General features: G+C 42.5%; 1 pseudogene; it reads right to left on the bottom strand.

Moving 5' to 3' along the window:
- Positions 1-25,694, bottom strand: part of LOC122913330 — a 93,313-nt pseudogene that overhangs the window by 43,224 nt on the left and 24,395 nt on the right.

Here is a 25,694-nt window from a genome sequence, read left to right as displayed (position 1 = left end):
GAATGAATAAACTGGAAACACATCTATGTTCCTTCACTGGAATACTTGAAACAGAATAAATCTTGAAGCAATCTACTGAAAATGCAATCTCTACCAAAACTCCAATGCCATTTTTGCATAAACATCAAAATCCGCCCTAACTTTATGTAGATGTCATGGGATAACCCATACCCAAAATAATCTGGGAAATGAAGAGCATGTGTCCTGATTTAAGGCATACAAGACACAGTTATCAAATAGAGTAGAACAGCAGAATAATGGAAGAGTGTAGGTGAGCTACATGTGTACTTCTCCAGTGTTAATGGATATGACAATGAACTGAAGATCTTAAAAGTCATATTCTGATTTGGATGTTTGGATGGGGTCTGAGTTTCTACTTTTCATAAATGTACCACTGATGTCCTACATCGACAATGTATGCTTCGCTCACAATTCAAGGACTGAATTATGATGAAGCGTTTCAAAGGGGGAGCGAGCGCCTGGGTGGCTCAGTGGATTAAAGCTTCTGCCTTCAGCTCAGGTCATGACCCTAGGGTCCTGGGATTGAGCCCTGCATCGGGCTTTCTTCTCAGCAGGGAGCCTGCTTTCTCCTCTCAATGCCTGTCTCTCTGTGTACTTGTGATCCCTCTCTGTGTCAAATAAATAAATAAATTCTCTCTCTCTCTCTCTTTTTAAAGGAGTTTCAAAGAATCCTACAAAGGTGAGCATGGAGTCCTTCCCTTCCCATCACTCTTCCTTCAAGCCAACTGTATCCCTGCATAACCATATTGACCAGTCACTCTTCTCTGGACCTCTTTTTATTTTTCCTTCTTCAATTCACTGCACCACCATATTCATGGAAATGTCTCCCTCTTTCACAAGACATGCATGTTCAATCTGCTTCTGGCTGTAAGGCTGGACTTTGTACCAGAAACCGCTAAATCTGTGGTGTTCATAAATTTCAAGTTTTCCCTACATTTTTACTAATACCTGTGGCTTCAGGTTATGGAATGACTTGTTTCAACTTAGGCTTCCTTCTGAAAACTGACTTTGCCTAAAATGAGCACAGTTATAAAACCTGAAAAATCCTCTGTTCACTCAGATCAGGAGGAGTGTAGGGACAGCATGGGCTCTGAAACAACATAGGTACAGCTTTCCCAATATTGGGAAGGGGTTTTGAAGCAGAAATGATCACTGCTGGTTAATTAGTGATTTACTTCTCAATGAATCAGTGCCTGACACATAGATCATAGCACAGGAGTAGATTCATCATGGGGCTGAGTGGAAGTGAGGGAGGACCCTGCCAATCACAGGTCATTATGCTTACAAGGTCACCCATCTATCCTGGATCAGACCTATGTTGGGTTATATTCCTGGGATATCAAAGATTTGTGCAACCACAGCACACACCTGGCTGGTTCCCACTAGCAGTATCCAGCAGCCTCCCTCATCTTCAACATCTATTGTCATGTGACGTCTTTAAGCTATGCCGACCATGTTTAAATCAACCAGTACCCCCTCTCCATGCACTCCACGCATCTGGGCCTCAGAGAGTACAATTATCTCTGTCATCTGATAGCAACTGGTTCTCAGGGCCAGCAGGAAATACATTACGTCATGAGAAAAGCATTGGACGTCCCAGACAACATTTCCCAGGAATGCATTTCTGTCCCATTTGCTCATCATAAGTAGCTCCCTAAGGCTTTGCAGTGACCAAAGGGACCTCTCTAACAGATCTCTGTTTGCATTTCAAGAGTTCACCATATTTCATTTCCATAGCACTTACCTTCCTCTCAAACTGTCGCAACATCATGCTTTATCTGTCCTCACAACTTCCAGTGCCAAAGATCTAAACTAATCCTGTGACCCGGTGATGGCTTTTTGCTTTTCTTCCAGTGCAGTGGTGACAACATTGTATTTTAAAATGCACATATGGGGCGCCTGGGTGGCTCAGTGGGTTAAGCCGCTGCCTTCGGCTCAGGTCATGATCTCAGGGTCCTGGGATCGAATCCCGCATCGGGCTCTCTGCTCAGCAGGGAGCCTGCTTCCTCCTCTCTCTCTCTGCATGCCTCTCTGCCTACTTGTGATCTCTCTCTGTCAAATAAATTTAAAAAAAAAATCTTTTAAAAAAAATAATAAAAAAAATAACATGCACATATGGTCTCACGTGATCCTGTTATCAACCACTTACAGTGGCATTAGAAAACTCCAAGCTACTCCTAAGGCTAGGCAAGGCCCTGCCTGGCTTAGGTGGGAGGGGGAGTACAGTGTCAATGAGGTTTCCAGAATACCGGAGGTAAGTCAGCTGTGATGCCTCCATCACTGGAATGGAGATGAGACAGAAGAACTGGACAGGATTTGGGAAGAAAGGAAGTACAATTTTTCCTTCTAGATTCAGAGTCAGTAGTATACCTTGGACAGGGGTCCTCTCCCCAGATGAAGAATCCAGGCCAATGTTTCCCCCTGGACTGGTTTCATCTCTTCGCTGGGCTGCTCCTTCACTCTTAACAGAAGACCGTGTTCTTTTTAAGTTAGAAATCTACTCAGCTCCCAGCCCTGTCCTGTCTTTTCTTCAAATAAATGTCAAAACAAAACACCTGTGACTCAAGAAATCTCCACACTTTTACCTAATCAAATGTTTACATTAAAGTGACCAACTTGGATGATGTCTCTTCCCAGAAGGGAAAAGAAGAATAACTTAAAGAACTCTTACTTCTCCAATCGCAAAGGAAGGAGTGATGTCTTTATATTTAACTACATGGAATTTATAATGCTCCCTGAAGAATTAGTCTCCCATTTAAATTAAACTTGGAATACCATGTCATTCCATGGAAACTCTTGTTAAAATCTCTATCAAGGTAGGTAAGCAACAGGTCGACACAGGAATAAGGAAAACAGAGTAGATCCTACAGGAGTAAAACCCAGTTATGTAAGAGAAGATTCACACGGGGAGAGTCTCAAATGAAGATACACAAGATATAGGAAGAATAAATTCAATAAAATACAGAGAAAACTGTTTTTATTATGAATCTAGAATCTATTTGCTTGCTAGGAAATCATCACTTTTCAAACTTGGAAATGACCTGGTTTGAGCCAAGATTCCTTTTCCTTCTGAAGATATAGGTACACACATATATGTATGTACACATGCTTCTTCCTACTTAGTTCTGGGACTTCAAAAATCTGTCTTTAGCTTAATATGACACATTGAATTAGGTGCAGATCAAAACCCTAAAACTCTGCTTATGTTCTCCATGCTCACAAAACAACAGGAGAAACATACAGGGTAAAATTTTATCAATAGTCCTTGAGAATTGCAGCTATGTCTTATCATTATATTTGTAGTGACTTTGTTCAATTAACAATTGTCAGGTAGAGCTCCTGGGCATTAGATGGTGAGCCATGGTTCAGGACAAGAAAAAGAATCTAAAATTTAGGGGCACCTGGGTGGATCAGTGGGATAAAGCCTCTGCCTTTGGCTCAGGTCATGATCCCAGGGTCCTGGGATTGAGCCCCACATCGGGCTCTCTTCTTGGCAAAGAGCCTGCTTCCCTTCCTCTCCCTCTGCTGGCCTCTCTGCCTACTTGTGATCCCTCTCTCTGCCAAATAAATAAATAAATAAAATCTTTTAAAAAAGAAAAAAAGAAACTAACATTTACAAAAATCATTCATGACAATCTTTATCAAAATCTTAGCAATAAAAAATCATATAATTTTAAAATAGAGAAATACACTCAAAACCATTCTGTGAGGTCAGCAGTACCCTGATATCAAAGCAGTATAAACAAAAGATAAAAGGCTAGTTTATCTGATGAAACTTCTGCTACTCTGACTTTCCTTGGACACCCATCTACATGTACAAAATAGAGTCAAAAGGAAAAAAAGAATCACACTGAAAATACTGATTACTCTCTAGAGATCCATCTGCCCCTTAATCCTTTCAGGTCTACTAATAAACAGTCAACCACTAAATAACAAGCTTTGCATCAGAAATGGTCCACTTACACAGACAAGTTTATCTTTTTTTTTTTTAAGATTTTATTTATTTATTTGAGAGAGAGAGAGATAGAGAGCAAGCATGATAGGAGAAAGGTCAGCGGGAGAAGCAGACTCCCTGCTGAGCAGGGAGCCCAATATGGGACTGATCGCCGGACTCCAGGATCATGACCTGAGCCAAAGGCAGTCGCTCAACCAACTGAGCCACACAAGCACCCCCAGACAAGTTTATCTTGATAAACCCAGTGCACTACAGTGAATGTCTTTTCCCTATGATTGCCTTAATGTTTTATTTCCTCAAATTACTTCCTTATAAAACTATGGTATACACAGCAGACCACATACAAAGATTGGGAGGATGGATGACATGTTGTAATTAACACATCAAACACCACAAATGAAAATGGACTTCTGAAACAGCATGGCAAATGCACTTCACCTTGTGCAAGAGCTCCTAGAAGAGCAGTAATGGGATCTCAGTAGTCCCAACAAGAATGCGGCCGGCATAATGTACTCAGCTACTAGAAGACTGAAAAATACCACCAAGAGTACTTTATCAGGCAGAATTCTTTTCCACAGATGTAGAAATGAAGACATTCCCAAGTAAAGACCCCTCTACATTTACCAGTAGATCTGTCCTAAAATAACGATTAAAGGAGCGCTCTCTAGATGAAATAAAAGGATTCTACCCAGGAATTGCAACCACACGAGGACACAAAGCTCTCTGCTGAACATAAATATGTAGACAACTACATCAACCTGCGATGTTGTAATGACATACCAGTCACATTTATTTCTGCTACAGAACTTTGTTTTCAAAAAAGTATAAAAATCAGGGGCACATGGGTGGCTCAGGTAAGCCTCTGCCTTTGGCTCAGGTCATGATCTCAGGGTGCTGGGATTGAGCGCCATATTGGGCTCTCTGCTCAGTAGGGAGCCTGTTTTCCTCCCTCTCTCTCTGCCTGCCACTCTGCCTACTTGTGATCTCTGTCTCTCAAATAAATAAATAAAGTCTTTAAAAAAAAGTATAAAAATTATTAATGTAGGTCATAAAGTATGCAACATAAAAGAATGTGTGATACTGGTAACAAAGTGGGTGCTGAGGTAGAGACAGGACAAAGAGTCTTCTATGTACCTGACACAGAGGTTGAAATGGTTTGTTTTACAACAATGCTGTTTTAAGGAATCTCTAAGGTAACTACAAGGAAAATACTCCCAGAAGATACAAAAGGCAATGAGAAAGGTACCAAACTATATCATGGGTATTCATCTTACAATTACAGATAAAATCTACCTTTCATATTTCATACCAAAACATGATACAGAAGTATAAAATGTTTGAAAATTACTTTGAATTCAAAACAGTCTTTCTCTCATGCAGAGAGAATAAAAATTCACTCACAAATACATGGGGAAATGAATTCTATGTTGATGACAACTCACCTAGACATGGTACAATATTCACTGACCACTCATCAAGGAGACAAAAAGTAGGGGTCGCACAGTATTTATGTGTGATATAGAAACACAAGACAAAGACACACAAAATTTACCAGCAAAAAGAATGAAGGTCATGGGGCACCTGGGTGGCTCAGTGGGTTAAGCCTCTGCCTTCGGCTCAGGTCATGATCTCAGGGTCCTGGGATTGAGCCCCACATGGGGCTCTCTGCTCAGTGGGAAGCCTGCTTCTCCCTCTCTCTCTGCCTACTTGTGATCTGTCAAAGAAATAAATAAATCTTCAGAAAAAAAAAAAAAAGAATGAAGGTCATTCTTTTTTGAGGCATAGTTCGATGGTCTTGAAATATACTGAGCTGAAAATTCTCTTCCTATAACAACATACAAAGATAAAACCGAATTTACACCTAGCTAATGTTGTGGAATGAGCCAGACACAAGCAGCACATTATTAGGATATTACCAAACCAGAATAAGACAAAATCAACACACAAAATTCTAAATAAAACATTGACGTATGACAGAAAAGGAAAACTTCCATATAACCAGGATTTAAAACTGTGTCCACATACCCATGAAAAACAAGCATTTGATTGGCATGTCTTCAAAGACTACAACATCGTAAAAAATTCTCATTAAAATCAATCATAAAAAGCTATAAATGAAAAATTTTGAAAACTTAAGGTTGAAAGAAATGTATTATGTTATTAATATATTCTTCCTTCTGCACTGAATGTAAACTTGTAATTCAATGCTGTGAGACAGAAGAAACAAATATCTTCATTTCTCAGTAAATAAACACTGTGGAAGTTGAAAAATATGCTGAGAGACACTGTATATGAAATCAATATTTGGGGTTAAATTCTGATACATTCTGAGGAAAGTAGAAGAAAAAGCACATGATTAATTTCCCAGAAATGACATAGCATTACTGAAAAGAAGATTTTCCAAATATGGGCATTCGGGGTACCTGTGGGGCTCAATTAGTTAAGCAGCTTGGTTCAGTTCAGCTCATGAGCTCAGGGTCCTGGATCCAGGGCTCCCTGCTCAGCAGAGACTTTGTTTCTCCCTCTTCTTTTGCCATTTCCCTACTCATTTTTTCTCTCTGTCTCTAAAACAAATAAAATTTTTCTTGTCTAACTCACTACATAAAAAGCACATGCACATGTTATACCAGGACATTTGATGTACAAAATATAGAACTAAATCACATAATCAGAAAGTGAAAACAGGGACGCCTGGGTGGCTCAGTTGGTTAAGCAGCTGCCTTCGGCTCAGGTCATGATCCCAGTGTCCTGGGATCCAGTCCCACATCGGGCTCCTTGCTCGGCAGGGAGCCTGCTTCTCCCTCTGCCTCTACCTGCCATTCTGTCTGCCTGTGCTCGCTCTTTCTCCCTCTCTGACAAATAAATAAATAAAATCGTTAAAAAAAAGAAAAAAGAAAAAAAGAAAGTGAAAACACACATGACAAAGTTATAAGAAGTTCACAGAAGACAGAATCATGATGCAATTATTAAATGAGGCAATAAATGAGACCTTATTAAAGGCTACAAGTTCAAATTCTAAATGTGCTAGTTCCCCAACAGCATTTGTTATGTAGAAATTTTAGGAAACAAAGAAAGACATTACACTGTTTCAACACTGAGGAACCAAACTCAAAGAGTGGAAATATCAATATGTTAAAAAAAAAAAAAAAAAAAAAAAAAAAAGAAAGAGTAAGACAAAATAACATCTGAAGGGAAATAAAGCTGTACATTTTCTCAATTTAGGACAGTGCTTTGTTAACTGATGAAGTTACTGAATCTCAGTTTTGTAGGCCTAAGATTAAAGCCTCTGTAGAGTCTTAGAAAGTATTGAATGTATTAAATATTAAGTATTAGAAAGTATAAGCCAGAGAACATGAGAAATCTGTCTCCAGTGTTCTGGAATTTCTGCACCAAATCCTCTGACTACTTGTCCCATGATGAAAACCAGAATTTACAAAGACTTTAGCGTAGAGGTCCTCAGAAATACGATGACTTCCCCAGGGTCCCCATAGCAATGGAGGGAGATTAAGGAGGCCTCCGCCTCCAATTATACAATGATTATATGCTGGATTATCACTGGAGTTGAAGGAGAATCCCTAGAGAATGCAAGAGCTTGATAATGTTGGAGAGCAGATGTCCCTCTGGGAGAAAGAGAGAGACAATAACCTGGGCATGTTTCCAACTGACATTCATTCAAGGAGAGCTACTGGAACCACAGCTTAAGGTCGACGTTCCTCCTTCACACTTGAACCTCCCCTCTGTCATCTGCCTCATTCATTCCCACCTACCTGGATGGAAGCCTCCAGTCTCCTTTCTCTTCACATCCCAGAGCTGTTTCTCTTGCTCCAAAACCATGATCACGTGTGGCGTTGACAGAAGGAGACCTGTTTATGAGGAAGAAGGAAAATGACTATTGCTGCTGATTCTAACTTTCCATGAGTCTTGGGTTCAGTAGAGAAGATATTGGACAATTCTAGAAAGTAGTTTTCCAAAAGCTGTTGCCCAACAGTCCCCTTAACACACCGTAGGCATTTCCAATGTTCACATCCTGATTTCCACTTTTAAGTACCAAACATGAAAATTAGAAGGGGAAGTTTCAGTCTCAGATGTGAGCAGCATCATTCTATGTCACTCAATGTTGAGAACTGCCACTCATCTTCACAAGCCATGATGTTACCTTGAGGAAGGAGAAGCTGAGGCTGAAAAGGAAACATCATGAAGATTTGTCTCTCCATCCACAAACCCCTACTATTTTCCCTTTCTGCCTGCATCTGAAATCCAGTCATTCCAAGAGAAATCTTCCAAGAGGCAGTATTCACAGGAAGCAACAAAACCCTGTGTGACATGTTGAAAACCTAGAAGGAGTATTCCTCACCCAAGAAATGGAGGAGTTTAAAATTCTCTATCATGTCCCTGTACAGTAGCCGCTGAGTGTGGGTCAGGTGTCACCACTCCTCGTCAGAGAATTCTATGGCCACATAACTGAAGGTCAGCAGTCCCTGTGATAAATGCCACAGTCACCAAGTGGCCACTGACAAAGTGTACCCCTAAGATGGTCCCTAAAATGAAGAGGAAGTTAGTGTCACCACCTAGAACCAGATTGGACCTTTTCATCTCCGTGATAAGAGTGTGGGAAAAAAGAAAAACCTATGGGGCAGGGGGCTGCCTGGTTGAGAACTTTCACTCCTTTCACTCCCAGAAGTCAACTCTATCAACTACACAGAGGTGACAGCCCTCCTTGTGCAGTATAAAGTGTTGGGATGTGGGAGAGAAGCCAATGGTCAAGCAATTCTAGACATGTTTTGATGTGAAATATTGGGGTTCTGGAGTGAATGATGAAGAAAGGATTGTTGAGATACCCGTGGTACAAACACTGTGGTCCCAATGCAAGGGGAGAGGAACGTGAGCGGTGACTGGTTCTATGCTTTCAGGTGGGGGGGGGTGAGGGATAGCAGGAGGCTCTAAGGAATTTGGAAGCAAGTTTCCAGGACCCTCAGGGCCTCCCAGCTGGTGTTTTGATGAGGCCACTCACTGTTTAGTTAACACTTTAGTCAGGAGACCCTCCAGGTGTTTATCAGTGGGCCACAAGCTTGAAGGATGGTTCCCAAGCTACATTTGGGGAATAGAGTTCAAGGAAGTTTCCAAATCGATGTTCATATGTTAAAGAGGAATTACAAGGTCCTGGAGGTGTGGCTAGTGTCAAGCTAAGGCTGCTTTTTGCATCCAACAAAATATTAATCTTGAGGCAGTTGTGATTTCCCTGAGGAATGCCTTTCTCAGGTATTTATCAACAGACTGGAAGTTGAAGGAAATTTAATTTTATCCACACGACTTTTGACTTTGTTCTCCTCCTCAGAAACTACAAGCAAGGAGGGGCACCTGGGTGGCTCAGTGGGTTAAGCCGCTGCCTTAGGCTCAGGTCATGATCTCAGGGTCCTGGGATTGAGTCCTGCATCGAGCTTTCTGCTCAGCAGGGAGCCTGCTTCCCCCTCTCTCTCTGCCTGCATCTCTGCCTGCTTGTGATCTCTCTCTGTAAAATAAATAAATAAAATCTTAAAAAAAAAAAAAAAAAGAAAGAAAGAAAGAATGAAAGAAACTATAAGCAAGGGGGCCCAGACCGTTCAGTTGGTTAAGAGTCTGCCTTCAGCTCAGGTCATAATCCCAGACTCCTGGGATGGAGCCCTGAGTTGGGCTCCCCACTCAGTGGGGAATCTGCTTCTCCCTCTTTCCCTTTCCTCACTCATGTGCTCCCTCTGTCTCTTAGCTGAGAAAATATGTAAAGGAAAGAAAGAAAGAAGGAAGGAAACTAAGAAAGAAAAAACGACAAGTAAGAGAAAGGCAGAAGAAAGAAATTGACACCTGAAATGCAGTAGTTCCTGCTTATTCCTCAGTATGCTATGTTCCTTACAAGTGATAGGAGGGAAAATAGAAACATGACAGGAGAGGATCTGGCAGACAACACCAAGCCAATAAAAGAAGTTCACATCAGCTGAATGGAAACAAATGTTATAAATGCCTAATGCAAATCAAAGTGTGGAGGTCGAGAAAATTAAGGCCATTCCACCTCAAATTTAGCTGATGTGGGAAACAGGGGCAGAAGAAAATCATTAAAATTCCTTACTTATTGACAAGCCCTTGAAACAGACCAAGTAGCTCTCCCCTGGGGACTTAACTGCCCTCACCTTGAGATTTTGCTAAGGACAATCCTAGCCTGACCAACCTCCTACCCCAACAGGTCCCACCAGGATCCTGTAAGTCTACTTTAACAATTCCTTTATCTCTAAACCTCCAAGATAGGGTCAAGAATCATTCCAAAGTATATGGCCCACTGATATACATCTAAAGGGTCTCACAAGAATATTTTTATTATTGGTAATAAATAATCTTCTACCAACAATAGCTAGCCCCTCAAGGTCCTAGAGACCTTACTTCCAAAAATCCTTGGAGACTTACATCATCCATAATCATCTTTGTCCTCACCCACCGCCGAGTCCACCCCTACTCTGCCTTTAAAAACTCTTGACTGTAATCTGGTTCAGGGTTCAAGTCCCTACTCCGTTGTGCCGGGTATACTTGGGCCCAAGCTTAAGCCTGTCAAATAAACCCTTGTGTGATTGCATCTATGCTTGGCTCCTTGGCGGTCTCTCGGGTACAAAAACTAGGGCATAACAAAAGGACACATCATCACTGGCATTTCCAATGGACTGAAAACAGGATTTCAGAATATAAATCTAATTTTTGAAATACAGTAGATACACATAAACAATTCAATCACTATATGATCTGTAGAGGCTGCTTTTAGGCAAGGAGGCTTGAGCAAAAGAGTGGAGGAAGAGCCCCACTGTCCCCTTGGCTGAGTCCAGACAGGCCCAGCAAGGGACCCGCCACAAAATTCCCAAGACAACAAGGTACAGTGAGCAGAAAGGAGCAAGTTCCAGTTTCCCCAGAACTCCTCACCTTCCTTCCCCCAATAAGAAACCCCCACACACTGCACATTGCAGACAAGCTCTCCTGTGTCCTCCTGCCTGCTGATCTCTTACATATTCAGGAAACTTCCACCACCTTTGTCCTGCCTCAGGGAATTCCAGCAGCGCTGCTGGATGGGCTTCCAGCCAATTATGGACCCATGTCTGGGACCCGAAGTGACTGACAGAGACACTACACTGAGACGGCACAGCATCCCTGTGCTAGTAATAGCTAGTTTACACCTTTCTTTTCTTTGAATTTTTAAGATTCATTTTTATTTTCATCTTCTTTTAAGATTCTATTTATAGGGGCAACTGGGTGGCTCAGTCAGTGGGCATCAGCCTTCTGCTCAGGCCAAGACACAAGGTCTGGGACCACCTCCTACATGGCGGCGGGGGTGGGGTGGAGGAGTATGATGTGGGGGTGAGGTGGGTAGGGCTGTGTCTTTGCTCAGCCCGTAGCCTTCTCTCTCTGACCATAGCACACCGTACTTGTGCTCTCACTCTTCTTATAAATAAAGAAAATCCTTTTTTTTTAAGATTTTATTTATTTATTCGACAGAGAGACATCACAAGAAGGCAGAGAGGTAGGCAGAGAGAGAGGAGGAAGCAGGCTCCCCACCAAGGGGAGAGCCCGATATGGGGCTCGATCCCAGGACCCCAGGATCCTGACCTGAGCTGAAGGCAGAGGCTTTAACCCTCTGAGCCACCCAGGCACCCCAATAAAGAAAATTTTTTACAAAGATTGTATTTATTTCAACAAGAGCCAAGTGAGAGAGCACAAGTAGGCAGAACAGGAGAGGAAGAGGGAGAAGCAGGATCCCTGCCCACCTGGGAGCCCGATGTGAGGCTGGACCCTAGGACCCTGAGATCATGACCTAAGCTGGAGGCAGAGACTTAACCCACTGAGCCACCCAGGTGCCACAATAAATACAATTTTGAAAAAAAATATTGTATTTATTTCAGGGAGAGCGAGAGAGAGAGACCACAAACAGGCAGAAAAGCAGAGGAGAGGAAGCAGCAGGATTCCTGCGCACCTGGGAGCCAGATGCGGGGCTGGATCTCAGGTCCCCGGGATCACGACCTGAGGTGGAGGCAGAAAGCAGACTCTTAACTAATGGAACCACCCTCCGTCCCCAAGCTTGATTTATATTTTAGAGGAGATGGAGACCGGCAGGAGAGGGAGAAAGAGAATGTCAAGCGGACTCCCCTCTGGGCACAGAGCCAGAAGCAGGGATACTAGTTCAGGACATTGAGATCCTGACCTGAGCTCAACCAACAGTCCAAACTTAGTCAGCAAAGACCCCCAGGCACCCTCCTCTAGTGGATTTTAAGTAGAATATCTACTTCACGTGCTAAAGATAAAGACACACCCACCCCCTTTCTTAGAATGAGAAGTTTCCAAGTTTTTCAGGACTCATACCCACTGAGCTTGTATCTGCATTTCATACTCCCTAGCTGCACCTAGCTGATTGAGAATCTAGATGAACCTGAATCAGAAACAATTTCCCTCCCAGATATCCCAGGACCACACCTCATCCGCCACATGAATCTTGGACTCGACACCTTTCCCTCCAGATCCGCCACCAATGCAATATTGTCACTCCTCGCGGGAGTTTGTTTTTTATTTTTTTTATTTTTTTAAAAGATATTGTTTATTGATTTGACAGACAGAGTTACAAGCAGGCAGAGAGGCAGGCAGAGAGAGAGGAGGAAGCAGACTCCTTGCTGAGCAGAGAGCCTGATGTGGGGCTCAACCCCAAGACGCTGAGATCAGGACCTGAGCTGAAGGCAGAGGCTTTAACCCACGGAGCAATCCAGGCACCCCCTCGAGGGACTTAAAGTCAAAGTGACAACAGCTGATGCCCTATCGAAGCCAGGTTGGGGACAGAGGACAGAAGGACCTGGGACATAGAGAAGCATTCTCTATGCTAAGACCTAACCGTGATTCTGACCAGGTCTTAAAAAAAACAGGTGAACACCGAGAAACACCGAGATTTGAGGCATCCACACCTGCAGCTTCTAAACGCAACGGTCTGCAGAGAAACAGAGGACACGGCTCTGCGGGGACACCAGGCTCACCTGAGAACCGGCCACTTCTGCCTTCACCTCCACCTTTAGATTTTGTCCTCATGAGGAATCTGTGGGAAATCACAGCTGCATCAGGAGGAAATGCCCTGAAATCCAGCAACAGAGCTCCTTCTCCTCACCGCTCACCCACAGGCAGGACTCAGAGATGCAGAAAAGGTCCAACTTCCCAGTCCTTTGTATCTGGAGCAGTTCAGAAACTGTGAGTTCCTGTGATGACACCCATCCCTGCATTTTCCTCACCTGCTTTGTGGGGAGGGAGGGGTCCCTTCCCGCCACCACTCACAACTTCAGCAACAGCATCAGAACTGTGGGCTGCATGGACCCGACCTTCCCAGACTCACGGAGCAGAGACCCTGTCACTTCTCCTGGACCAAAGCAGCAAATTCACTCTCAGAAACCCACCAAAAGCCCTCAGGCTCCCCTCTGGCCACACTGAGAATCTCCTGGAGCCCTTAATTAACACAACAGTGTTGATTTTGCCCAAACCAACTGACAGAATCTGAGGGGGAGGCCCGCAGAGGAGCTCCTTCCTGAAACTCCACAGGTGACCCTGCTGAGAAGGAACTGGGATGGTGACCAGGCCAAGCAGGGGAACCAAGGCTGGGGCTGGGAGCAGAGTTCGAGCCCTGCCTTCCCACCATCAGAGTTTCGGAAGACTGCCTCCTTCTCCCTCTTTCTGCTACACAGAAGAAGACCCCTGACAGACCGAACTTTCCCATATAAATCAAATGTCTCTTGCAAAATAAAGACTTTCAGAACTTTTCCTTTATCTACCTTTGATTCAAAATAAGCGTTCAAAAATAATGCTCAGGCCAAGAGACATTTTCCCTTCAGTAAGAAGGGAGACATATATTCCCCTTCAGTCCGTAAGTGTTTCTGTTCTGCCACACCGTTCTGACCTGCCACACCATTTTCCACACTGCATATTCTTTTTACCCTCCCATCGGGGATATATGAGAATTCTAATTCTCAGCATTCTCAGGAAAATTGGTTGTTACCCTTTTGTGATTTTTTTTTTTTTTATTTTAGCCATTCCAGAAAACACTGAGTGGTTTCTCAGTGTAAAGTATGAAATCCTCTTACAATAGCTGTCTTGGTGACTGAAATAAAAACCACTTGGAAGGCATCAAGTTGAACAACGAAAAAAAGTAATTAATGCTTCAGTGAGACTCCCATTTCCAACAAGTAACCTTTCTCTTCTCCACAAACCTCCTAAACTCACTTCTCCTCAACTCACTTCTCAGCCCTTTCTTTCAGGAACCTGGTTCCACCCTGAGAACATGATGAACAGGCAGCACAGACACAACTCCTCTGGAAATCGGCCATTATCCAGCATTTTCCAACAAACCCTTGGTTCCTTCTCCCAGTGGGCTGCAGGTTGCACGGCCCCGACCTTCTGAAGCCTCCTGGGCTGGCAAAGCAATGAAGCTACCTCTGCCCTTGATCCCCGGCTCTGTCTGAATGTTCTATTCTGGGGCTGAGGTGTGGAGGTTCAGTTCACACAACAGAATGAATGTGAGGAGAGGAAAATTTGTTTATCCTGCGCTGTTCTCAATGACCAAAGGCAGAGGCTGTAACCCACTGAGCCACACAGGCACCCCTAGGCAATCTTTCTGATACCAACAGCTGTGGTGCCTGGGAGGCTCAGAGGGTTGGGCTTCTGCTTTTGGTTCATGATCTCAGGGTCCTGGGATCAAGCCCCATGTCAGGCTCTCTGCTCAACAGGGAGCTTGCCTTCCCTTCTCATTCAGCCTACTAGTGATCTCTCTCTTTGTCAAATATATAGACAAAATCTCTAAGAAATATATATATATACATATATATGATTTTATTTATTTATTTGACAGAGATCACAAGAAGGCAGAGAGGCAGGAAGAGAGAGAGGGGAAAGCAAGCTCCCTGCTGAGCAGAGCCTAAAGTGTGCTTGATCCCAGGACCCTGGGATCATGACCTGAGCCGAAGGCAGAGGCTTTAACCCACTGAGCCACCCAGGCACCCCATCTAAGAAATATATTTCACTTGAGAGAATGAGAGAGACACTTGTGGTGCTGGGTGGTGATGGGCAGAGGAGAGAGAGAAATCAACTCACCACTGGGCAGGGAGCCCAATGCAGGGCTCATGACCTGAGCCTAAGGCAGACACTTAATGACTGAGCCACCCAGACATCCGTAGTACTACATTCATCATGGCACTGAAGAAAGGGAGGAAGGTCTGGCACAGCAGTGAAGCAGATTCCCTGAAGCATCTCCCAACCACACTGGATCTGACCTTGAAGGGGGTTACCTACCTGGGAAATGAGGGAGCAACCACAGCACATGCCCAGATGATCCAGCCTATTCCACTGTCCAGAAGGCTTCTTCATCTCAAACATCTATTCTACCACGTGACATCTTAAAGCTGCCCGCATGACTGCATCATCAAACACCCTCCTCCATCCCTTGTCATAGATCTAGGCAGGGAAGTACAGTCATCACTGACATCCAACAGCATTATTCCTCAAGAAGACACAGCAGGCCAATCATATCATCAGGAAAAAGCAGGCCTTCCCTACTCCTGAGAAACCCACATTAGCCATCTCTTCTCCCCATGACATGTATTCATCAGAAGATATTAGCAAGAGCTGCCTGTGCCTTTGCAGTGACTAAAGGGAGCCAACTCCAAGTCCCTCCCCACACGGGAAAGAGTTCCTCACAATTAGTTTTAATAGGTCTTGTCTTTCTCTTGAAGGATGGTACCTTCCTCATATTTTAATTAGATTCAATAAACACATCCCCATGCTATATGTCTTAATACCCATTGGCTTTCCATCTGTCTAATCTCAATTAAGCATCTTCTGAAGACACTCTCTCCACAACACAGGCAAAAAAGAGAATGGCTGTGGTTCTTATGTAGTGAAGAAAAAAAAAATGAGGGTGAATACAACTGGAGATCTGGAGATAAGTAGGTCATAAAACAAGTACAAGTTAACTTTTCTACATCTAGGAAGTCACTTGGGAAGCTCAGCACAGTTGTCCTACCCTACATGCTAAGTCCTCATCTTAAATATTTTTTTGGTCTCTTCCCTAGGCTACTACATCACTCTAGTTGGGAAAGATTTCTCTTTCTTATGGGGTATCTATGACACACATAGGATGGTCATATGTGCATGTGTACCTCACAGACACATGAAAACCACACTCAATGCAGGACGTGGGGCACACACTTTCATTTGGGGCCATGGGACAATACTATAGAGTCCCAAGTCTATGTCCAGAGTATGCCATTCTGACTAAAACAGATTTAGGGAAGCTCTGGTGGAGGGGGAGTCTTCTCTATGGGACATGGGAAGGAAGGCATTGGAAGAAAGGAGTGATGGCGGCTCACTAGGAGAGAGTACAGATATTGTATAAGACGTTCCACTAACTTGTCATAGCGTGCTGACTGGGGAATGCACTAGTGGAAGAGCTCCTGTCAGTACAAGGCCCCGACAACACTACTGGCTAGACAAAACCAATGCCAAATAGCAGTATCATGGAGTACATGAGCTAAAACTCCAACAATACCTCTATGTCACAAAGCTTGGTAATACACATACAGTAATATCATCCTATTCACAAAGAGGAGAAAATCATAGCATAGACTGGGGAAATATAATCACATACCCCTTAAACCTTCAGAGCACTGGGAAAATGGTGTCCTAGGTATATTGTTTTACTCCAGTACCAAACAGGTGATGGATTCCATCAGCTCCTACAACCCGCAATGAAATAGATGAACACTACACGTAGAATAACACATCATTCATGACATACCCATATCCGAATGTTAAAAAACAGTGTTTTATTGGGGGGCCTCAGTGGCTTAGTGGGCTAAAGCCTCTGCCTTTGGCTCATGATCCCAGGGTCTTGGGATCCAGCCCCCCATTGAGCTCTCTGTTCCACCGGGAGCCTGCTTCCTCCTCTTTCACTCTGCCTAGCTCTCTGCCTACTTGTGATCACTTTCTGTCAACAAAATAAATAAAATATTTTAAAGAAAAAACACCAGTTTTATTAATGAAAATACATTAACATCATACATACACTGAGTAATGCATATCAAATCCACTTTATTGTCTCCATTTGAAATACAGAACACACATGTGCAAAAGTGTTCAAGTGCTGTCATTAGGATGTGGGAGTACCTATTTCCAAAATTTTCAGGATTGAGGTACATTGCTCAGAAATGTGTATGTTCAATTGTATGGCATTGTAGGGAAGAGTTAGCTACCCTCCTGCGGTCATCTGTCAGCATTTTCTCATTTAACCACATCAAGTCATACTCTCTAACAACTGCACTTAGGAAGATACATTCAGAGTTCACTGCATGGCTACCTCTTTTTTCTTAAAGAGCAATAAGGAAAACCTTTTACATCTACTATTGAAGAAGTTCCTTAGTTTCAATACATGCAGAAGTGTGTGCTCCGAACACCTATCCCATGGAATCTTACATCAGTGTTATAACCGTAAGCACCATCTCCACTGAGTTGTACTTCATATGTTGTATATCATACAGTCCTCTTCCATGGAAAATTAGATACAAATGAGTCCCACTTAATGGAGCAGGACATCTAATATCTTTGATGTAGCAACAATCAGCCCTGTGTTCTTACACACCCACGAGGAACAGAGGAATTTTCTGGAGTGAATTCAGAGGAAACACATTAATATTGTTAGTCACAAATCTCAAATAAGGTTAATGTAAACATTTAAAAAGACTGAAATCCTTATATATATGAAAAAGTCCATCCCCTAAATCTGTTCAACAGACTACCATATACATTTTCTAAGTGTTCAAGTCTGATTTCTCCTTATAATCACTATTTTCATGCAGGGTAATGTCTGAGTAGGGTGAATAATGTATTCCATTGGCTTGATTTCTGTAACATTCATGGCATCTGATGTTCAATTCAATAGTTTTCTAAGCATTGCTAACTTTCAATTGACTTTCCTTAATGCACTCTCTGGTGTGTGCTCCAATGTATACTAAAATGAAGGCCTCTCCACATTCACGATGTTCCAAGGGTTTGAATCTAGTGAGCATTTTGACATACTGAGTAAGCACTGAATTCCAGTTACAGGCTTGGCCACATTCTTTACATTTCACACTTCCACTCCTATATGAAAACAATGTTATTAATTTAAGAAAGTTGGGAGTCCCACTGAGAGGTCAGACACATTCTTAGTATTTGTATACTCTCCTATTTAAAATTTCTCAAATGGAGTGAGGAGGGAGCAGTCCTTGGGCTCTCTCTCACATTCAATACATCCGTAATTTTCTCTGCAGTATGAATTCTGTGATGTGCAGGAAGCGTTGTGTGCCTGCTAGTAGTTTGGCCATCTGTTTCATCTGTTGTCTTTCCAGTACGAATTCTCAGTTTAGAAGGCGTGCGTGCTGGACAAAGGCCTTGCCACACTGGTTGCATTTGTGAGGTTACTGTCTAATATGAATTCTCTCATAGGCATGAATCGGTGAGCACTCTTAACCAATTTTTCTCACACTCTTTTTTTTCTTTCCTTCTTAAAGATTTTATTTATGTATTTGACAGAGAGATGGAGAGAGAGCACAAGTAGAAAGGAGGCTCAGGCAGGGGGAGAGGCAGAAGCAGGCTGCCTGCTGAGCAGGGAGCTCAGTGCAGAGCTCAATCCTGGGACCCTGGGATCATGACCTGAGCCACAAAACCACCTGAGCCGCCCAGGTGCCCCATTAAAACATCCTGTACACTGGTAAACCATCTATCCCATATGGATATTATGATGTTTAGTGAGGACCGAGTGCCTGTAAAGGCCTAACATCTTTTTTTAAGGATTTTATTTATTTATTTATTTGACAGAGAGGGGGAGAGAGAGAGAGAGAGAGAGAGAGAGATAGATCACAAGTAGGAGGAGAGGCAGGCAGAGAGAGAGGAGGAAGCAGGCTCCCTGCTGAGCAGAGAGCCTGATGTGGGGTTTGATCCCAGGACCCTGAGTTCATGACCCGAGCTGAAGGCAGAGGCTTAACCAACTGAGCCACCCACGTGCCCCGACTAACAACATTCTTGACGTTGGTAAGGTTTCTTTGCAGTATGAATTCTGTGATGCCGAGTAAGGTTTGAGCTGTGTATAAAGGCCTTGCTACATTCTTGACATGGGTAAGGTTTCTCTCCAGTATGAATTCTGTAATGTTTAGCGAAGACTGAGTGGTGGTTAAAGGCTTTGCCACATTCCTGACATTGGTAAGGTTTCTCTCCAGTAGGAATTCTGTGATGTTGAGTAAGGGATGACCTGTCACAAAAGGCCTTGCCACATTCTTGACATTGGTAAGGTTTCTCTCCAGTATGAATTTTGTAATGTTTAGCAAGGACTGAGCTATGGTTAAAGGCCTTGCCACATTCCTGACATTGGTAAGGTTTCTCTCCAGTATGAGTTCTGTGATGTTGAGTAAGGGCTGACCTGTCACAAAAGGCCTTGCCACATTCTTGACATTGGTAAGGTTTCTCTCCACTATGAGTTTTGTGGTGCCGAGAATGATTTGACTTCCAGGTAAAGGCCTTGCCACATTCTTGACATCGGTAAGGTTTCTCTCCAGTATGAGTTCTGTGATGTTGAGTAAGGGTTGACCTGTCACAAAAGGCTTTTCCACATTCTTGACATTGGTAAGGTTTCTCTCCACTGTGAATTCTGCAATGCTGAATAAGGGCTGGGTGCTTGTTAAAGCTCTTGCCACATTCATGACATTGGTAAGGTTTCTCTCTATTATGAATTCTGTGATGTCTATTAAGACCTGAGTGATTGTTAAAAGTCTTGCCACATTCTTGACATTTGTAGGGTTTCTCTCCAGAATACATCTGTGAATGTTCATTTTTTTTTAAAGATTTTATGTATTTATTTGACAAAGAGAAATCACAAGTAGATGGAGAGGCAGGCAGAGAGAGAGAGGGAAGCAGGCTCCCCGCTGAGCAGAGAGCCCGATGCGGGACTCGATCCCAGGACCCCGAGGTCATGACCTGAGCCAAAGGCAGCAGCTTAACCCACTGAGCCACCCAGGCGCCCCGCGAATGTTCATTTTTTGATAAACAGTCATTAAAAGTTTGACCACCTTCTTCACATTTGTATATTTTTTGTCCAGTATGCATTAGCTGATGTTGAGATTGTGTTGAGTGGCAGTCAAAGCATTTACCACATTCCTTAAAAATGTAAGTTTCCTTTCCCCAAGGGATTATCTCATTGATGTTTAGGCTTGATGACTGACTAAACATGGTCCCCGGTTTATTAGAACTGAATGCATTTTTTCCCTCATGAATTCTCTGATGATCACCAATGCTAGAGGACTGGTTACAAGCTTTCCCACATTCATTGTATTTATGAGGACTGTCTCCCAAGTGGTGACCATTATGGACACTGAGGTTACAGCTTGGATGAAAGCCTTCCCCACATTTATCACATTCATAATGGTTTCCTGTAAACCAAGCCTTGACACATCGGTGAACACTGGAGCCCTGGTTCAATGTTCTCTGAGATGCAGTGCATTGAATAATTATGTCTCCAGTGAAAAGCCTCTGGTCATTCTGGAAGGTTGACTCCTCAGTGAAGCACCTCTCATATGGATCCCACTGAGCACTTTGTTCTTCATTTCTAAATCTCTGATTTAAGGTCAGGCCAGTCCTATTTTCCAAATGGCTCAAATCATTATCTTCAGCATGGACTAGGTTACCTTCCAGATCTGCCAAATGGTCTATCCACGAATAACTATGTTTGAATATCTGACTGGAGCTTTTGCTGACAGAAACACACTGCTCTGCAGAAACAGTTGACTTAAAAAGGGAGGTTTTCCACAGCAGTTTATATACTTTACCATTTGGGGCAGTGACATTCTCATTAAGGGCAATTGCCTTGGTTTGGGTGTATCACCCAGGATTTCTCTGATGCCCTTCACTCTCCCCATCACTGTCCCAGTCTCTGTGTAAGTATAAAATCTCAACAGCACTATGTTTGTATCTGGGCATTGATCCATTCTGGATAAAACCTTCTATGCTCTGCTTTAACAGGAAACTCTGGGTGTCATGTGAAGATACAGCTGAAAGATACCAAATAAAAGTAAAACCATTGCATTTACTACAATCAGAAGAATATATTGAAGACTACTAATGCAGAAACATCAAGTGAAACAGACAATATCTGTTTCAAACAGACAATGTCTGTTTCAAACATGGCTGACAAGGAGTCATCAGGACCTCATTTCTCCATAGATACATAACATGGCACACAACGTATTGACCATATATCTTAATAGATAATTCTGTGATATGGTCATGGTGTAGCAGAAATCACTTTAATGTATCTCTAACAATTAGGAAAAGGATAATATGAACTCAAAATTAGCAGAAGAACGGAGGATATGAAAACAGATAACTGAACTGAATCAAATGGAGTAAAAATAGGAATATATCAAGCACAGGAAGAGTTGTTTGGCAGAAAAGATCAACACTGGCAGCTGATTAACTAAATGAAGAATAACAGAAAAATAGACTGACTACAATGATAAGTGAAGAAGTGAAAGCAGACACACTATAACTGACTGTAGGAATAAAAGTAATTATAAGAGGCAACAGTGGATAATCAGTGCCCACAAATTCATACTAAAAGACAAGTACAAATTTCAGAAAAGGTATAACAAATTTAGACTGGATCACTCAGGAAAATAGAAAACATCTCAACGGATCTACAACTGGGAAGCCAAATGAAAGAGGAATAGATGAAAATAATCCAAGAAACAAAAATTGTGTCCCAGATGAGTTCACTGGATATTCAAACAGACACTGAAGGGAAAGGACTGCAAATCTCCTCAAACATTTCCAAGGCATGAATATCAGAGAAACTAGCAGAACACTCTCTCTGGGGCACCAGCATTCCCAGCTCATGCAAGCCAAAGACACTACAAATAATGAAGTTTGCAAAACTCTACCTGTGAGCAAATTTACTCAAAGTGCCCAATAAAAGAGAGTAAACTGAATCAAACACACATTTTTCCCTTTTTACAAGATGATCAAGTGGGAAATGGACCTGGAATTAAGGGCTCTCTGACATACATAAAACCATAAATTCGAGACTCCACATTAACAGAACGAAGGGCAAAAATGACATGATCACATTAAGGGAGACAGAATGCAAATATGGGCATACTGGACAACGTGTCATGTTAAAAGCACTCAAAGTAGAGACAGAAGGAAACCCCAACCTAATGAATGCCCAAGATGTATGAAAAGATGAAACCTACTCAGTAGGGACTGTCTGCAACATTCTCCTCTATCATCAGCAGGTAATGAAGTGACCCCACCACTGCCTTTGAGTAGAGTACTAAACACTCTAGTCAGAACAATTATGCAACCAAAAATAGAGTAAAGGAATCTGAACTGAAAAAGAAACAGTAAAACTCCTTGTTCACACCTGACATCATTACAGAAATGCCTTAAAGTCACCATTTTAATTTTTTTACTGTTTTCGGTCATTGTTTGTATTGTTTATTTCTGCCAGTATTTCCCTACTAGACTTCCCATTTCCCAAGTTGTTCATGTTATACAATACAAAGCTAAGAAAAATCTTGGAATAAACAACTTAATTTTCACCAAGGAACTAAAAAAGGAAGACACTAGGATGAAATTTAGTAGAGGAATGAAATAAAGAAAAGTCTTAAGTAAATAAAGTAAAAGGTTAACATTAATGGAACACAGAAAGTAATGCCCCTTTCAATCAATAAAACAAAACTGGCAATGCCTTAACTCCATAAACCATTACATAATAATAATTAGGGAAATTTGTTTTTTTTTTTAAGATTTAATTTATTTACTTGACAGACAGAGATCACAAGTAGGCAGAGAGGTAGGCAGAGAGAAAGGGAGAAGCAGGCTCCCCAATGAGCACAGAGCCCGATGCTGGGCTCGAACCCAGGACCCTAGCATCGTGACCTGAGCTAAAGGCAGAGTCTTTAACCCACTGAGTTACCCAGTGCCCCCAAATAAGGAAATTTATGAAAAAACAAACAAACAAAAACAAAACAAAGCAGGGAATTCCTAAAATTGGACAAGTTATTAAGACTGATTTCCTAACCATGGACCAAAGTTTCAGACTGAATCACGATAGTTTCAAAGGTTCCTTAAAAGGGGGCAGAGCATCCAGGTGAGTATGGAGTCCTTCTCTTCCCTTCACTCTTCATTCAAGCCAACCCCACATGGATTCAGGCTACAGGATCACCTCTTAGAACATAGGTTTAGTTCTGAAAACTGACTTTGCCTAAAATGAAAACTGACTTTGCCAGTTATACAACATGGTTGCACTTTCTGGTCTTCCCCGAAGAATCCACTTCAAAAGAAATGCCTTCCTTACAGCCCTCAGTGTTGAAAGAAGAGAGACCAAGTTAAAGGAAATGGAATTAAGAAGCTCTCACAGAAATGACTGTTCTTCCATGGACAGCCTGGGCTGCTCCTCCTGGGCTGCCTGTGAGCACCAGAGGATCTTCTTGGTCTTCCAATTCCCTTCTTTGCTCTGCTGGGCACGTGCTTCTCTTTCCCTGTCCCTTCCCTTCTACATTAAGGAAGTTTATCTCCACTGTGATACAGATCAGTTTACTTTCCTACGACTTTATCCTACTATGAGAACTTAGGATTAGCTTCTTTCGAAGAGTAGGGTTAGTTTTCTTTACCTGCAACTTCGTAAGATACTAATCTACATATGTATATACTTCTTGGTATCCACTTTGATTTCATTTCTATTAATATATAATCTACAATGTCCCATGACATTAGGTGTACAACATGTGGACTCAAAAACTCTATAGGTACTACTATACTCACCAATAGTAGCTAATATCTGGCACCATAAAATGCTATGGGGAAACCACTGGAGGAGTTCCCTGTATTCTTTTCGCCCCATGGAAGCCTGTACTTCCCATTCCCACTTCCTCAGGTTGCCCATCATCCTTCTCCATTCCACACTGGTATCATTCAGGCTATACATTGTATTTGTGTCTCTTTCAGCTTTTTTCTTTGTATCTTGCCATTTGTGGTATGTAGTTTGACCCAGAAGGTGTTATGCGATGTGAACTAAGTGACATACAAATACTATACGTATTCACTTATGTGTACAATCAAAACAACAACTTAAATGAACAAACAAGAAACAGACCTATGAATGTCTATTTTGTTTTGAATGAAGTCCACCAATAATATCAATAAATGTAAAAATTCCAAGATGACACACATCCTATACTATAACCTGTTGGTCTATAACAGTGTTCCAATACTGGCAGAAGACAAGAGGTGCCCAGGTCAAAGTCCAAGTGTCTTATAGCTCATGACACAGCAAACATCATAAACCTCTTTATCACACTAATTCCACTGGTCAGCCACCCACCCCCAAATCATACAGGGACACACTGCACATGGGGTGGGTTTGTGTTGGAGACTCTGAGCATAGGAAACCCCAGTATCTTCAAGGAACATCTAGCATATATGCCCGATCCTTGGCCATGAAAACAGACCATCTGTTTTCCTGTACATCTGTCCTTGACCCAAGATCAAGATGCTATCACTATACTACCAAGCCTTCTTATACACAAATATGAGTGGAATGACCATTATAACTAAAACATCAATCAAGGAAATGCTCACACAGATCACAAGGTCACCACAAGACTTCAAGGAAGAGTGACAATACTGTATAAGGCACATGTGTGATTTGGCTCAGATATCCACCACAGTACAGGAACATTTTCCATCATGATCTCTTGCTGCTCACCTGGCACTGCTGTACAGTCACATGCAAGGTAGATACCAAAGTCAATGTACCTGGAAGGTTTGACTTTAAGATCTGCCAACCATCGGCCATAGGGCCAAATGCAAAGGTCTGGAAGATACCCAAGATGCACACTGTAGCACCAAAGACACATTCCTGGATACTCTGTGAACCTAACAAAGTAGCATTCATCCAATGTCATGGTAGAAATCTTTTACCCAAAAGCTGTCAGTGTGGGTGGGACTCCATTACAGACAATGTCCACTGATTGCCTATTCTCCTGTGTAGATGAACCTACCTGGCTAAGGAGACCTGCCAGCATCTGTGACTGACTTGGGTGTCCAGCCAATGCTTTGAACTAGAACATTCTCTGTTCTCTGTCTGGGTAGCTATGCATGTTCTAAGTCATTTCCCATGGCTGATGCTAGCCTCCATTCCTGTGCTATTAGAAGCCTGAACAGAGACCCTAGACAACCGCAGAGCCTCTCTTACAGGCTTCTAGGGAGAAAACCAAGCCATCAGCACTGACCAAGCACTGAGCTGAGATCACCCCAGATACACCTTAGTTCACGTTCCTGAATGAAAGCAATCCAAATTTAAGTGAATGGGAACAAGGGTTCTGGGGTGGCTCAGTTGGTTAAGTAGCCACTCTTCATTACAGCTCAGTTCATGAAGTCAGGGTCCTGGGTTAGATCACGTCATCAGCTCTCCATTCAGCAGCGAGTCTGCTTCAGGGTTCTCTCTCTCTGTGTCTTCACTCTACTCACTAGTGTGATCTAAAGTAAATGATTTAAACAAACAAACAAACAAACAAACAAACTGGGGCTCCTGGGTGCTTAGTGGGTTAAACTTCCAACTTTTCATTTCAGATCAGGTCATGACCTCAGTCTCAGGGTCCTG

This window comes from Neovison vison, chromosome 7, assembly GCF_020171115.1.
Source record: "Neovison vison isolate M4711 chromosome 7, ASM_NN_V1, whole genome shotgun sequence".
In the NCBI taxonomy this organism is placed as follows: Eukaryota; Metazoa; Chordata; class Mammalia; order Carnivora; family Mustelidae; genus Neogale; species Neogale vison.
Note: the sequence above shows the minus strand (reverse complement) of the source record. Positions and strands in the feature narration are given on the sequence as shown.